This window comes from Pungitius pungitius, chromosome 15 (assembly GCF_949316345.1).
Source record: "Pungitius pungitius chromosome 15, fPunPun2.1, whole genome shotgun sequence".
NCBI classification, from domain to species: Eukaryota; Metazoa; Chordata; class Actinopteri; order Perciformes; family Gasterosteidae; genus Pungitius; species Pungitius pungitius.
The window spans coordinates 3,831,630-3,845,934 of record NC_084914.1 but is presented as its reverse complement, the minus strand read 5'-3'; positions in this window follow the sequence as shown (position 1 = coordinate 3,845,934).

The following is a 14,305-nucleotide window of genomic DNA, read 5'->3' as shown; positions in this document are numbered from 1 at the left end:
AAGCGCAAGAGAAAAATAACCCCGCCGGCTGTGCTGCACACAATTCTTTAGGTACGCCGACAAATTGGATGATTGCGTGTCGCAGATCATCCAATCGTCGGCGTGAAAGCGTTTGACACACACACACACACATAGCGGGTTTTGATGGAGTCAGAACTTTTGGGCCAAATCGGAGTAGAGCTGCAGTGCGTGCCCCATTGTCCCCTCCGAGCATTTCAGGACATTTCCAGGTGTATTCAAAAGTCCTAACAACGACACGGACATATTTGAGCTTTGACTGCTGGAATGTGTCGGATACCGCAAAAAGTTTGGATTGAATGATATTATAACACAAAACCACACACACACACACAGGTGATAACACATTAATGGGAGGCCACACGTTCTTCATTAGTCTCTTCATCTGTTTTGGCCCTTGTTGGGATGTCGCCATAAGGCCACAGGGTACGACCTCAGACATCTCTTATAGGTTCACGCTCTGTTTAAAGTTGGAGACGTACTTGTGCCTTTGCTTTGGCGCTGTAGTGTTGTCAGCTTGCTAAGCTCTTGTTGCGTGTGAAGTCCCTCCATACGCAGCGTGCCGGTGATTGCCTCCTTTCTGTGGACATTGTTCGTAACGAATGCTCCAATAAAGAGGCCCTTCACAGACTCTGAGGACGGATCCGGCGGCGGCGGCGTGAAAAAAACAGATGCACAAGAGGCTCTTCACTTAAAAGCATCAGGGCAGAAACGCACCAGCAGGAATCACGGATAATGCACGTGTCACACGTTTTAAAAACAACTCAATTTGGTTCAAAGTAAACCGGTAAAGTTGATACCCACACAGACCAGATCCTCCACGCACAACGCTCCCAGCAACACAAACCCTTTAGTGTGTTAAAGGCGACACACGCTGCTTATTTTCAGGTCCATGTTTGTGTTGCACATCATCTTTCTCCTACGTTCCGTCTGCGTTTACCTGTGTTTACCTGGAGGAGCTGGATTGTGAGATGTCTCCCCTCACTCACGGCACGCCGCCGTATACGTCGCTTGCTGTTTTTTTTTTTTGGTGTCTTGCAACGTTATCTCTCCTGAAACAGCAAGTTTACAGAGTGCCTGGGTCCACCATCCGGTGCATCGCCCCCCCCTTGTGGTTCCCTCCTCTCACTCACGCTGTGGTCTGTGTTTGCCCCCCCCCCCACCCACCAGTGTTTCTTTGGCAATAAATACACATTAGCATCATCACATGCCAGGGAAGTATACAGACAACATTTTGCACAATTTAAATTCTCACTGGGGTGTGAAGCAATTTGGGGAATATAAGACAGCGACTCTATTACTGAAAATAGACCAGCTGATTGCATGTGGTGCTGTTTAATATCCCCCTGAAAAGGGTTTTCTATTATTACTGCCTGTTCAGTTTCAAATTGAGGAAAAGTAATGGATACAGTTTCACCCAGAGGGTCTCATGCAAAGTGGTTTTTGATCAATTCTATGGACTAAAAGATATAAGTGCTAGTACAACATTAAATCAGAATATAGAGTTCAAATGACAAGAGTTTAGCAGTAGATTCTAGGCAGAAAAAACACAATATGCACACAGGGCTGGTGGTGGGGTGGGGTGGGGGGTGGGGGGGAACCACGTCTGGACTGTACCAACAGACTGAGTGAACAACATTTCCATCTTATGTAAAAATTGGAAACTAATTCAAATAATGGATACCTTCAACGGCAGAACATGTTCTAATCTAATGTTCAGCACAGACGCATCCCTATGCATGACTCCGAGGGACAGCGTCATGATGAAATCACAGTTCCGTGATAAATATTAATATCTCCCCTGTGACTGCAGGCCTTTGAGGATGCACGATAAAGATCAGGCGACAGCATCTTAAATAGGTTGATTATTAAAAATGAAATGAGAAACAGCATGTGTTGAATGAACTCTTGAAGGATCCTACGTCACCATCAAAGCAAAGCAATAGTGTACATGTTATTATATATTTGTATGACAGATGGAAGCAAATCAGAGTCAGAGGCCACAGGCAGCTTCAAGCCTCATATAGAATTCCTCAGTTCATTTGTTGTGTATTAAACTGTTGACATAATTATGTGCAAAATGGTTACATGTGGTCACAGGTGTTTATTTTCCCGCCTCGCAAGATAATTGAATGGATCATAAACCAGCTTCTAATAAAATATTCCCTCCATGGGTTAAGATGACAGTGGAGAAATAATTCCACAACCCCCCCCGACCATCCACTGCTGCACATTTTAAACAGAATAAATAGTATCGCATGATGACATGATGGAAGGCTGAAAACAGAGTGAAAGAGATACAACTAGGTTACAAATGTGTATGAAAAGCTGCAAGAATGACAAAAAACCACGTTGTGCAACACGTCACACGATGCACACACTCATGGAGACGGATGAACTGATATAATAGGCTGACTATATGGACTTCAGCTCCTCGTACCAGCTCTCCCTCAGTGGCGGGGGGGGGGGGGGGGGGGGGGGGGTGCTCCTCATTACTGCTTCCTGCGGCTCAGGTTCAGGTTCATCTCCACCGCCACGGCTTGTTTGCACGTGAATTAGAGGTGAAGCTGACAGATGAGTCCAGTTTTTTTTTTTGTGCTTCTTCCTCCGGGTTCTGAATCCACGCTTTGACTTTCCTATTGGATAAGACGCCTCTACCACACATGTGTGTATTTACATGCATCGAGTGATCATTACGCTAATCTCATTCAGTCTTTACCTGTTCTTTGTCTGAGACCATAGAAGCTTTTCAACGTTTTTTTACTTTGCTTTGAGGTGTTGGATTTCCCGAAATCTGAAAAAAAAATGACAAACCTGTCTGGCAGACCCTTATTGCACCAGAGTGGCGGTGGACGGATCTCCTGCGCGTGGCCCAGCTGTGCTCACCTCCTCCGTAATCCAATCCGGGAGAAAATAACCTGACTGACATATTGTCTCTTGCAGGCCCAAAAAGCTGATTAGCCAGTCACACGGGGGCGGCTGCGTGCCAATTATAGATTTACAATATAGATACATGAATGCGCTGTTAATTAAATTTTTCCGCCTGCAAGGTGCATCTGTGCATACAAAACGTGCTCGGGAGATCTCAAGGGCAAAGCGTCAACTGGATCCGTACCGTTGGTGCTGCATTGAAGACCCGCCCCCAGCCCCCCCCCCTCACCACCATCAGGGCGACGGAGGTCATCAGCTCGAATCACACATTTCAGAAGCACGAATTAAGATTGATTGTAAATGTTAAATAGTACACTCGCTGTGCAGAGAACTATTAGATTGGTTGATTTAGAATGAAGCTGGTTTTCTCCTAGTTGTGACTGTACATGATCCGTTTTAATAACACCCTGAAGGACGTGTTGGATATTTGTCAGCTTCGTTGTCGTGGGTGTTTACAAAAAAAAAAAAAAGGTGCTCGTCGGTTAAAAATGGCTTCCATTAAAAGAAGCTGTGGTCGTGGATAAAAAGATCTAATGAGATGAATTCAAAAAATGGCATTTAGAAAACCAGGAGTCAGCGCCAACAAACTTTACTCATAGCCAATATCATTTATATTCTGCTCCCTGAAGCGAAGAAACACAAATGTCTTTGATTCAACAACACAATGGACGTATTATGATGGCGAAAGGAGGCTAATTGGAAGCAAGAACGGGGGGAGAATTTGAATCGTTAATGGACCCCATTGTCTAGTTGCGGGCCACAATTTTTAGCTGGACACACGAAAATCTGCAGACCAGCTCCTCTAAAAGGGTCCGTTGCCACGGCTACCGTGCATGCTTTAACGCTGGAGGTGGACTGGTCGTACGGAACAGAGCGCCAGACAGTGGAGATGGTGTCAGTTTGAGGGGGGGGGGGGGGGGGGTGGGGTTGTGTGGATGGCATTTATTAGGGGAATCAGACTTGAAGCAGATCAGCTGAGAGGGAAGTTCGCACGATAACGATTCCGATTATAACGCCACGTGCATTTTTTTTCTCCATTTGAACAGAAGAATCGTATGTGAATTTAAACTGGCTGAAGACGTGGGGGCAAAGCCCAGCAGTTCTCTAATCTGTTTTCTCTCTTGTGTTCTCCCTCCAAACTGTTTTCACGGGGGAAAGTCAGGGAGCAGCTGAACTCTTAAACTGCGCCTTTTTAATTGCATTTTGACTTTTTCCTCCTCTTCGGGGCTTCAGGAGGAGAAATAGCAACCGAAGGTGCAGCGAGAGAGATTAGACGGGAGGGGCCGGCCGCGTGTTAACGGGGGCCGGGGGCCTCGGGGGGGGGGGGGAGGTGGGATGGGGGAGGGGGGGCGCTTTGTGTACGAGAAGAAGAGAAACTCGGGTGGATGTTGAGGTCAAGCGGTGGCACTGCGCCCCCCCCAACACCTGCAGTCAGGAGCATCGTGGGCCCAGTGCAGAGCTGATATCAATTATAGATTACAGCAGGTGACTCCTTAAGGCGTGTCCTAGTGCACAGTGCACACGCGCATTGGTCATGCACCAGCCATCACGCTACGTTTTCATTTGGCTGGTCGCCCGAGCGCATTCGACCACAATTGACTGTTCTGTCATCTTTCTCCAGATTCACACTGTCTTCTCTCCTCCTCAGATGTTATAGGCTCACAACAAGGGGGACAGATTTAAAACCCTTCATACGTCATCTAAGCCCCGGAGGCCTTTTTTCCGTAATCTCTCTTTTTGACTCGGACGTGAACTCGCGTGGGGAACATTTAGCATCTGTGGCATATGGCAGATTCACAAAAAGCTCCTTCGAGGTCCCCCGGTATCGTGTGCATTCATTTCTATGAAACATTTACGCTAGAGTACACTTTTTAACAAATGAAACGTGTCAAGTACAAAAAAAAACCCCTGATATTTATGATTCATTAGGCTCCACAAGCACCATTCAAATTTTAATAAAACTTTATTCTTTTTGAATATGAAAAAAAGTTAATGCACCAGGGTTAATGCAGGATTTGCTGCAAATAATAATGAAAACGTGACTACGGTAAAGGTTAGGACTCATGTATGCAGCAGGGAGAGTGATTGCAAATGATTTATATGACACTGCGAAATAATATTGCAATTACAGTGGAGCTCGCCCACTGGAGTACCACCGAGTAAAGGGTCTCGCTTGTGTGATTGGCTGAAAATGGAGGAGACGTCTGATTGGCTGATTATGAGATTTGGGGAATCCAGCCGGGTCAGGGGGGGGGGCTAAGATGAACGCAGTGAAGTTCACACATGCCATTTGTGAATGTGGGTTCAACAGTTTAGAGATTTAACAACCTTCATATGTCTTCAATGAAAATGAATTATCTGTTAAAATAAGTGTCTTTCTCGATTGAAGAGGCTATGGATTCAAAGCATATTTGTGAAATAATAATAGTAATTTTGTTTATGTGAACTGAGAGGGATCTGAGCCCCTTTTTTAAAACGGGAAACCAAAGCGTACCGGGGACACACACACACACACACACATACATTAAGCAAAAACATCTGTATTCATGACAATAATACAATTTCTCGTGTCTCATGACAGATGCAGTTAAAAGCATGCCGTCTTCCCTCCCCCTCGAGATTGACATCTCTAAAGCTCATTTGCAAAGCAATGATGTCCACAGAGAAACAAAGGAAATCGATATAATGAATTAGCATTTGGCTGCAGCGACTGCTCTCAGGTGCAGACACCGGTTGCTACAACTCTCAACCCAGTCTCCAAAAAAAGCGTGAAATGGCTACGTTGGTCCACCGTGATAAACGTAGTATGTCACGTTTTCCCCCAAAATAACGTTACTATGTTACGTTTCTATTGGCCCATTCATTTACATTGCTTTGCAAATAGGTCACGTGACTATCAAGTTTCCCGGTAGCGAAAAGAAAAACATGGCGGACGGTCAGCATAGTCTCCGTGAAAAACACAATATTTTAAGAAAGCATCAGCATTTGTATGCATTTCGATGGCATTTCTAGCGAGAAGAATGCGTTATTCTTTCATAATCTTCTATCAGAGACTGTAGAAGACCTTCCGTTTATTCGTTTCTGCGAAGATTTGAGTGTCTCTTTGGGAAAGCGTGGCTACGCAACGCCTTTAACGGCGCATTATTAAAAAAACACTTCCAGTGGGGGCGTTACCGTAAAGAGGCGTTCAGCCTTAAAGCCACTAATCGCCAAACAAAACAAACTCAAAGCACACGAATCACATTATGACTTTTTAAACATAAATTCCCTTATTTTTATGAGTTTTCAATGAAAGAATGCATAATTTCCGGGTGTAGGCAAGCCCGGGACATCCCGAATTATGGGCAATTTTGATTTGTCCAGCTTTTTGACAGCTCCAGTCCCGACTTCCAATCACAGCCTCCTAAGTCAATGACGCGCCTTAAACTCTCGGTTATTGTGAAGTTGTGTGAGTGCAACTCCCCCCCCCCCCACCCCCCCCCGAACATTACGTCTTGTTTACATGGAAAAGGGGGGCGGGGCTTCGCCTTCAGAGCGGAGCGTCATTTCTCGCTCCACACGTCTCCTCTTTTTACTGGCCAGGAAAACGGGCGATCTATCCCACGTGGGTCTGGCTCCATTCCATTGGCTCTGACGAATCCATGGAGAGGCGGGACTTATCATTTTCCCGGCAAACGGAGCTGCATTGCTTGCCCTGTGCGTGAAGTGGCCGTGAGGCCTCCACTAAAGTCTCTCTCTATTTGTTCTGCTTTACTCAATAAAAGTAAAACCTTTACAGATATACTGTCCACACACTAGGCTAACATAACGGAGATTCCAGGCTTCGTCCTTTATGTTTTATGGGGATAAAGCCTCTGTAAGTAGTTTTTTCCCAAGCAAATCTGAGTTTCTTCTGTTTTTTGTGTGTCCCATACAAATATCAAAATATATATACTGATTTTCACATCCAAACACACTCACTTATGTTCCCTTTTATCATGACAACAAGAAATTTCAAGATAAACCTTTTGCTTTCATAAATATGACAGTTTTAGTGTGTAAATGCCCAGCAGTGTACAGTCCGAGGGCCCCTATCGGGCCACTATTTTGGGGGAAAACGTGACATGACTACGTTTTACACGGTGGACCAACGTAGCCATTTCACGCTTTTTTTGGAGACTGTGTTGCAACTCTCTGCACACGTGAGTCAGAGCGGAGGGCAAAGGTGTGTCCCCTGTCTTGGAGATGAATGGAGTGCCTGCATAAGAGTGAGCGGCGGAGCGGGAGGATGGATAGAAAGGAGACGAAACTGCATCCTGCGTATCAATCACGGGAGGAAACGTTGCTCCTTTTGCCTTTGGGACAGATCGAGCTCTGACTGCGGTGTTGGAGTAAACAAAGTTTAAGGGAAAATGTTGAACGTGCTTATGGTCTCTTTTATGGATTGGCTTTCAAAACACGGGACCTTCATTCACAGAATGAAGAGAGAGATTTGCATTTCAAAGTAATAGTTGTTTAACTTGCAAATACGATTGTCCACATTATTCATTCATTCATTATTATTCATAAGCTATGCATCTTGCATATCGCCGACACCCATCTTCCCATGCAACACGTTGTTTTCTTCAAAGCAGTACAAATGCTCTTTGCTCTGTTGATGTGCCATGACGTAAAGATTTCATTGTCCTATTTATAAGATGGTTTACCCGATACACACTGAAATGCAATATAAGCCTGAGGTGAAAAAAAAAAAAGATATATTAACAAACAAAAAGCGTACTTTTTTTCGGTCCGCTATCTATTAAAAGGGCCTCGATGCTCACTGATTCGGACAGTGTTTGTGTTTACGTAATGACTTCTTATGTATTTAAAAATCAATGTCACTGTCCAGCTGATGGGATTGGATTAAACCCCCCCCCCCCCCCCCCCCAGGTGCAATCTGAGGACGCTCATTCCGTCCAGTCCACGAGTGCGTTCTGAGGACACGAGGAGACGTGGGGAGGGGGGGGAGGGCGTAACTCCTTGTGTAGCCGAGCGGGAGAGCCGTGACCTCCGCCAGAGCCTGACCTCCAGGGGGGGGGGGGGGGGGGCTCTACGAGCTCCAAAAGCCCGAGGCCAATGGAAGGAGTCGAAGCTTCTCCGCTCCTGTCGACGAGCGACGCTTAAATGGAGCGTGACGTGTATACGGGGGAGGTTCGTTGTGTTGTCGTGTCGGACCGTAGTGGTCAAGCTTTATAAGGGATAGGGGGAGGGGGGGGGTAGTTAATTATGGATTGCAGCAATATTCACCTTTTAAAAAATGAATTGCAGAAGAGCTTCCCCCCCTTTGTGGCTGCGTCACATCACGTTTGGGTGTCGTTTACTTGACTCCGTTTCCAAACAACAATGGAGTTCAGGAATAAAACTGACATATGGAGGTGAATTTGGAAGAGGAACGGATTGTGCTTGCATGTATATGCGTTTTGAGAAATATGGAGATGATGTCTGTGGCTTGCATCACTTCCAAAACAATGATGCATTCCCAGTGAAACCTCAGATGAGTGAGGCTGACAGGAAAATGCTAAGCAGCTCATTACGATGTAACAATAATTGCTTTCTGAATTTAATTTGAGTATATTTATTTTCACAATAACGAAGCATATCAAAGACAGTAGACCTACTATAATTTGTAAAAAAATCTTATGTAAATTGTTATCAAAATAACAAACAATGATGGCAACCACTTTGGAGACTTATGACGAAGTGCAGAAATAAAACCTTCTATGAAGAGCATGTTGTGCTTCCCCAGGAAAGCATCTCAGGACTCTTAAGTTGTTTTCTGCATTCTGTTCACATGACTTCTCTCCCCGACATGGGCCTGACGTCTCCGGGGAGGCTGGAGTCCAAAGGAAGAGAGTTTTTCCTTCTCGTGATACCTACAGTACATTCAAAACAGCCAACCAGGGCATATGGCAGGGGATCAAAAGCCAATATGCTGCATATCCGGGGCCCAGATTGTATTTCGGGCTTCCTTTTGAGATACGTTAAAAAGAAGAGATGAGTCCCGAATGGTTTCACAGCGGGAGATGAAGGAAGACATTTGTTTCCCGCTCTGTGCTGACGTACATTCGTATCCTAACATACAAAGTGGATAGCATGAACTGCAACTGCATGTCCCTCGCAGAGTGTGGCCACATATTAAAACCCAGAAAAAATGCTTCATTGACTCCCACCACACACGCAAAGAAGATCCTACCAATAGCCTTCTATACGATAGCGTCCTGTTATATAAACGTAAAGCAGATCAGTAGTGGTGACTAAAACCATATACAGTCGAAAATTGTGAAATGAGAGGCATTCGAAAGCTTCTCCATGAATTCCATGAAGCAAGATAGCTTTTTAAAGAATAAATATGGCATGCAGGATCGGAGAGAGGACGTTGAGGACGGGCTATTGAGCTGCGATGTGCGTAATAATCTCATGCTCTCAGGGTAGAAGAATACGTATTGATTAAACTCTTTCTTCTCATCGCTTGCCGCACGGCAATTTCGAGAACGCTCGGTAAATTCAACACTCACAAAAGAAAAATAAACGGAGCTTGAACGATCCCAACACAAAGAAATTAGGAACAAAAGCACCGGGCGGGAACAAAAAAAAAGTGCGCCGAGCACAGTTCAACTGACTCCCACGTATCGATTTCGTGGGTCCTGAGGATGAATGAGACGGTGATGATACGATGCTTCTTCACTGCCGATAAGACGGCACTTCCAGGCTTTTATCATCTTATCCCGTGGCTCAGACCCGGCCAGAAAGCATATCTCAAACCCCCTGCTTCCAGCCTGCAAGCCAGCGGAGAAAATCTCCTGAATAACGACATGCGGTCAAAGGTTTGGGGGGGGGGGGGGAGACAGAATTGCTTTGCCCCGTCACATGACAGCAGTGACACGAGGATCACCTCTATTACACAGCGGGTGGATGGCGAGGACCTCCGCCTCATCCAGTCGGGGCCTCATTAAGGTGCTGCATGTGATGATGCACAATGTTCATTTCATTATTTACTTGCGGCGACAAACTTGTGTAAATTTTGAATGCTTAACAGAGTTAAAATAATTATCTGTATGTATGTTTTGTGTGTGCCATCTGCCACTAATTAACCATGATGCATGCAACAAAAAAGTGTTTTGCATGCATTTCCAAAACAACATCATTCACATAAAGTGCTTTGTTGGATCTGTCTTCCATTATAGTGTGATAAATACGTCAATGCCGTGTCGCTGGTTGGAGTCCTTTTTTCAGCTTCAATTATGCATATTCAAAACTAATAGGTGCCGATAACCACGAGGGAAGGAAGGAGCACTCGGACTTGTTTAGCGTTAGCCGACGTTCGTCATTCAATCTTCACTAATGAAGCACACAGACAGTGTGTAAATGTTCCCCCAGAGTCAAACACAAAGCCCCTCCGACGAGGACAAATCCACGTGGTTGAGATCGCAGCTCATCCAGCGATTAAAAAACACTTGTTATGGCATTATGGCATTAGCATTTCTCAGATTTATTTACGCCCCCCCCACCGCGGCGCCCACGCATCGACACGATTACGACGTCTCCGGGATTTTAACGCGATGACACAATCGCTCTTGAAAACTGAGTGAGCAGCAGAGGACTCGAGCCCCCCCCGAAGGCATAACGCATTTAAACTTTATACTCTATTAGTATCTGCAAGCAAAAGGTCTTCCTCTCCAGCGCCAAAAACATCCAGCTGAAAAATGATATAATTAAACAGGGGGGGGGGGGGGCTTTGTTCACGTCGGAGTGCCGGGAATCCCCCCTTTGGACAAGGACCATCGTGTTCTTTTCCCCCCCAGGAAAAAAATATTGTTTTGCCCCACAAGTCACCAGGAGGTCACGTGGACATCCTCAGCTGACCTGGTGTTTACACAGTTTTATTGCACAGGATTATTGCAGTTTTTCCCCCCGCAGCATTTAATCTTCCCCTGGACCAGGACTTCACCAGAACTTCACGTGATTTCAAGCGCCCTTGATGACACCCACAAAAAAAAAATGCTTCCTTAAAAAGACATCCCACGCAACACCCGCAGAAGGATTTCCCACAGTTTGACATTCATGGAGCAGGCCGTGGTCGGCGAAGAGCCCTTAGAACCGAAACCATTTCCCACAAAGTTAATCCGAGGCAGTGGGAGTGAAATCCCACGAGGCCGTTTCAGAAAGGCACTCGGATTGCATCAGTGTGGGACGCTGCGTTGTCGTGAAGCTCCCGGAAGGGATCAGCTTTTGGGGAATGAACTGTCTACCGTGAAAATACTTCTTTATTTTCAGTGCAGAATCCTGCTGGCAATTAGCTGGATGCGAAATGTCCCGTTCTGCCGCATTTGTGAGGATTCCTTGAAATACTTAAATGCTGATTGCTATGAAATTAGAACGCATTGAGTGGCCTTCTATATATGTACGAATCCAAGTTTCGCTTGCAGCAAAGCTGTTGAACTGGGTTTGAATAATAATTCCAAGAACAAAATTAACATTGTTTGTCCTTCGGGGGAAGAGTAATCTCTTTTTTAATATATTCATTTCAATGTAATGTTTTTTAGGCGCTTTCCTTCCTTGAGGTGGGGCAGGTATCCTTCTAGAGGCAATTCTGCATTTACATTTGAAGCACCTTTTAATGGCGAGTGGAACACACAGAAGAAACATCCCCATGGGGCTCAAAAGACTTCACAATAAATCGATAAAAGATCTTGAGCCCTTTCAATTTAATATCATCTCCAGTTTTAGTTTGATACTAGAACATAGAATATAAATGACACATTTCAAACCCCATTTCTTGCCTCCTTGTAACACCGGATTGAAACATTCAGCATCAAACACATGCACGCTGTCGGGATAGATGTTGGTGCATGTGACATGCATACGGTCGCTGTTTCCTGAGATTGCAAATTGTAATCTACGTTGTCGCAGACAACAGCTTCGCCGAGGGAGAATAACTCCTTTGAGGTGCGCCGGCAAGCCTGCGGCCGGCACGTCTTTTCCTATTTTCACCCTAATAACTCTGCACTGCCCAGTACTTTGAGTCACAGAGTACTGAAAGTCTCTCCAGATTGTCCACTTGAGCTCCACATTGGAACAAATTACAGCCACTTGTTTCGGGCCTCGGAGAAACCAACACTTGTAAATAATCACATAAACACGGACTCGTGGTGGCACACGGCCACAAACAACACAGCTTGAACTGAGCTTTGGACGGTGTCTCTCGGGGGGGGGGGGAACTGCCTATTCACTCGGATCGCCCTCATTATGGAGTGACTGGCTGCGCCAGCAGACATTGTCCTTTTTAGCATTTTCATACCCTTGAACATGTGTTTTTTTTCATGTTCCAACAACTGTTTTAGGCCCTGAAAAGGCCTCAGGCTGCTTCCTCGTTTGCACAATTTTGTGTTTTTTTTTAGAGACAGGCGTGTGGATCCCGAGGGTGGGCTCCAATAACACATTCTAACAAATTCTTTCCAATATTATTAGAACATTACTTAGAATGTAAACGTCGGAGATATCATCATGCACAAAAAGTAGTTTCGCACTCATACTCATAGTGTGTTCAACGCAGTGATAGCGTGACACCTGAGGCAGCATCAGTGGCAGCGTCTATCTGCTTCACCTCTGCTCCGCTGCACACTGTTCAGAAGACACGGGGCGACCTTCGTGATGCACGCCGCGCGCCGGGCTGGCGTGTTGGACCCCCGGCGGGTGACGGCGGGGTTCGCCGAGAGCGGTCAAAGGCGAGGCGCCGCGTTCCGAGGGGGTGAGCCACGTCCAGGCGAGCGGGAGGCCTCCCGACTGCTCTCGTTGTGGAGTCCTCACAGGATCCGACGTGCAGCTTAGATCCAGTCTTTTTTTTTCTTCATTCTGCGTGTGCATGGCTCGCTTGGATGTAGTCCAACTGTTAGAATATCAGAAGTTCATCCGGACTCGACGGGTTTTCTTCAAAGGCTTCTCAATATGCCAGAGGGCGCGGCGAGAATGTCAAATTCCAGTTCCAGTGGTTTCGCTTGGTTTGCGGGCAATTTTCAGCAGCTTCGGAACGAGTTGAACCAATAACAATCAAGTTACATCTCGGGTCCCCCCTGAATCTGATCGTTCACCGGGGGGGGGGGGGGGGAAACTGGCTCCTTATCGGCAGCCAGCGCTTAAACTCGAGGCATCAAGCATCCCCCCCGTGGCTCAGAGTCACCACAGAAACCCCCCCACATAGAATCAACATCTTTTGGTCAGAGCCGTACACCAGAGCCGTTGGCTAAATTTCAGTTGCGTGGGATTGTGAGGAAAAAAAACGCTGTCGGGTCTGAAAATAGACGGGCTCACACATCTGAGGCTCATTGATGCAAGGCTTTAGTTACACGCAGCCCTCGCGAAAATATCCCTCCTGGTCAGGGGGGGGGGGGGGTTCAGAGCGAGTTCTCAAAGGATGCAAGGTGACTAAAAGCAGGAAAAAACACGCCGCGTGATCGGAAATGCTCTCTTCCAGCAGGTCATTGTTATGATTATGTGTCATTTCTTGTAGCAATGATGAGACCATTTTGTCCAATTTGTAGCTCAAAACTACCACGTAATGATAATGCAAAAAGTACGGATCAAAGTCTGCTCATGACTGTATTAAGTCCATGCAAAATGTGGATTTTATATATATATTAGACTCCAAATGAGACAAAGAATGACCCCCAGTGACCCTTTTACAAACTGGCCCCAGGCAACAAATGAAAAAGGTTTGAAGAATTCTACTAAATTGCAATCTCTGACCTACTGTGTGACAACATTAGACACTAGAGAAACAATCACCACCTCCACCGCATCCAGTCGACATTCAGACGCAGGACTCGGCACCGACGTGTCACAGATCTCTGTGGGCGTGATGTGGAAATGAGACGGGGCGGCGTGCGGGGGGGGAAGGCTGAGAGGGAGCTGGGATCGAAAAGCCTCTCGCTGGTGAAAAGGTCACGTCTCGCAACCCGGAGAGAGGTAAACATGCCGAGATATTTAATCCCTCCGTTATGAGGCACCTGTCTAGTCGAGGCATTTTGGATATTTATGCAGTGGCGTTATTGCAGTTTTGCATTTTTGGTGATTTCAAGAAATGTACACCAGCAAATCTGCTAAAAGGTTGTTTACAAGGCTCATTCAGTCGTTTTTAAGTTCATTTTTTGAATCAGAAATGTCCAATATGTGAAAAAACGAAATAAATAAATCGCTGACTTCGTTCCATTCAATGCATTGAGCAATGTGTGGGCTCCTGTCTGACCGATGCTGAAACCCTCCAAGCCAGCAGGGAGCAGGGCGATGGTCGGGGTGGATGGCAGGCTGCTGCAGAGCAGTGTTTGAGGGCACTCAACCT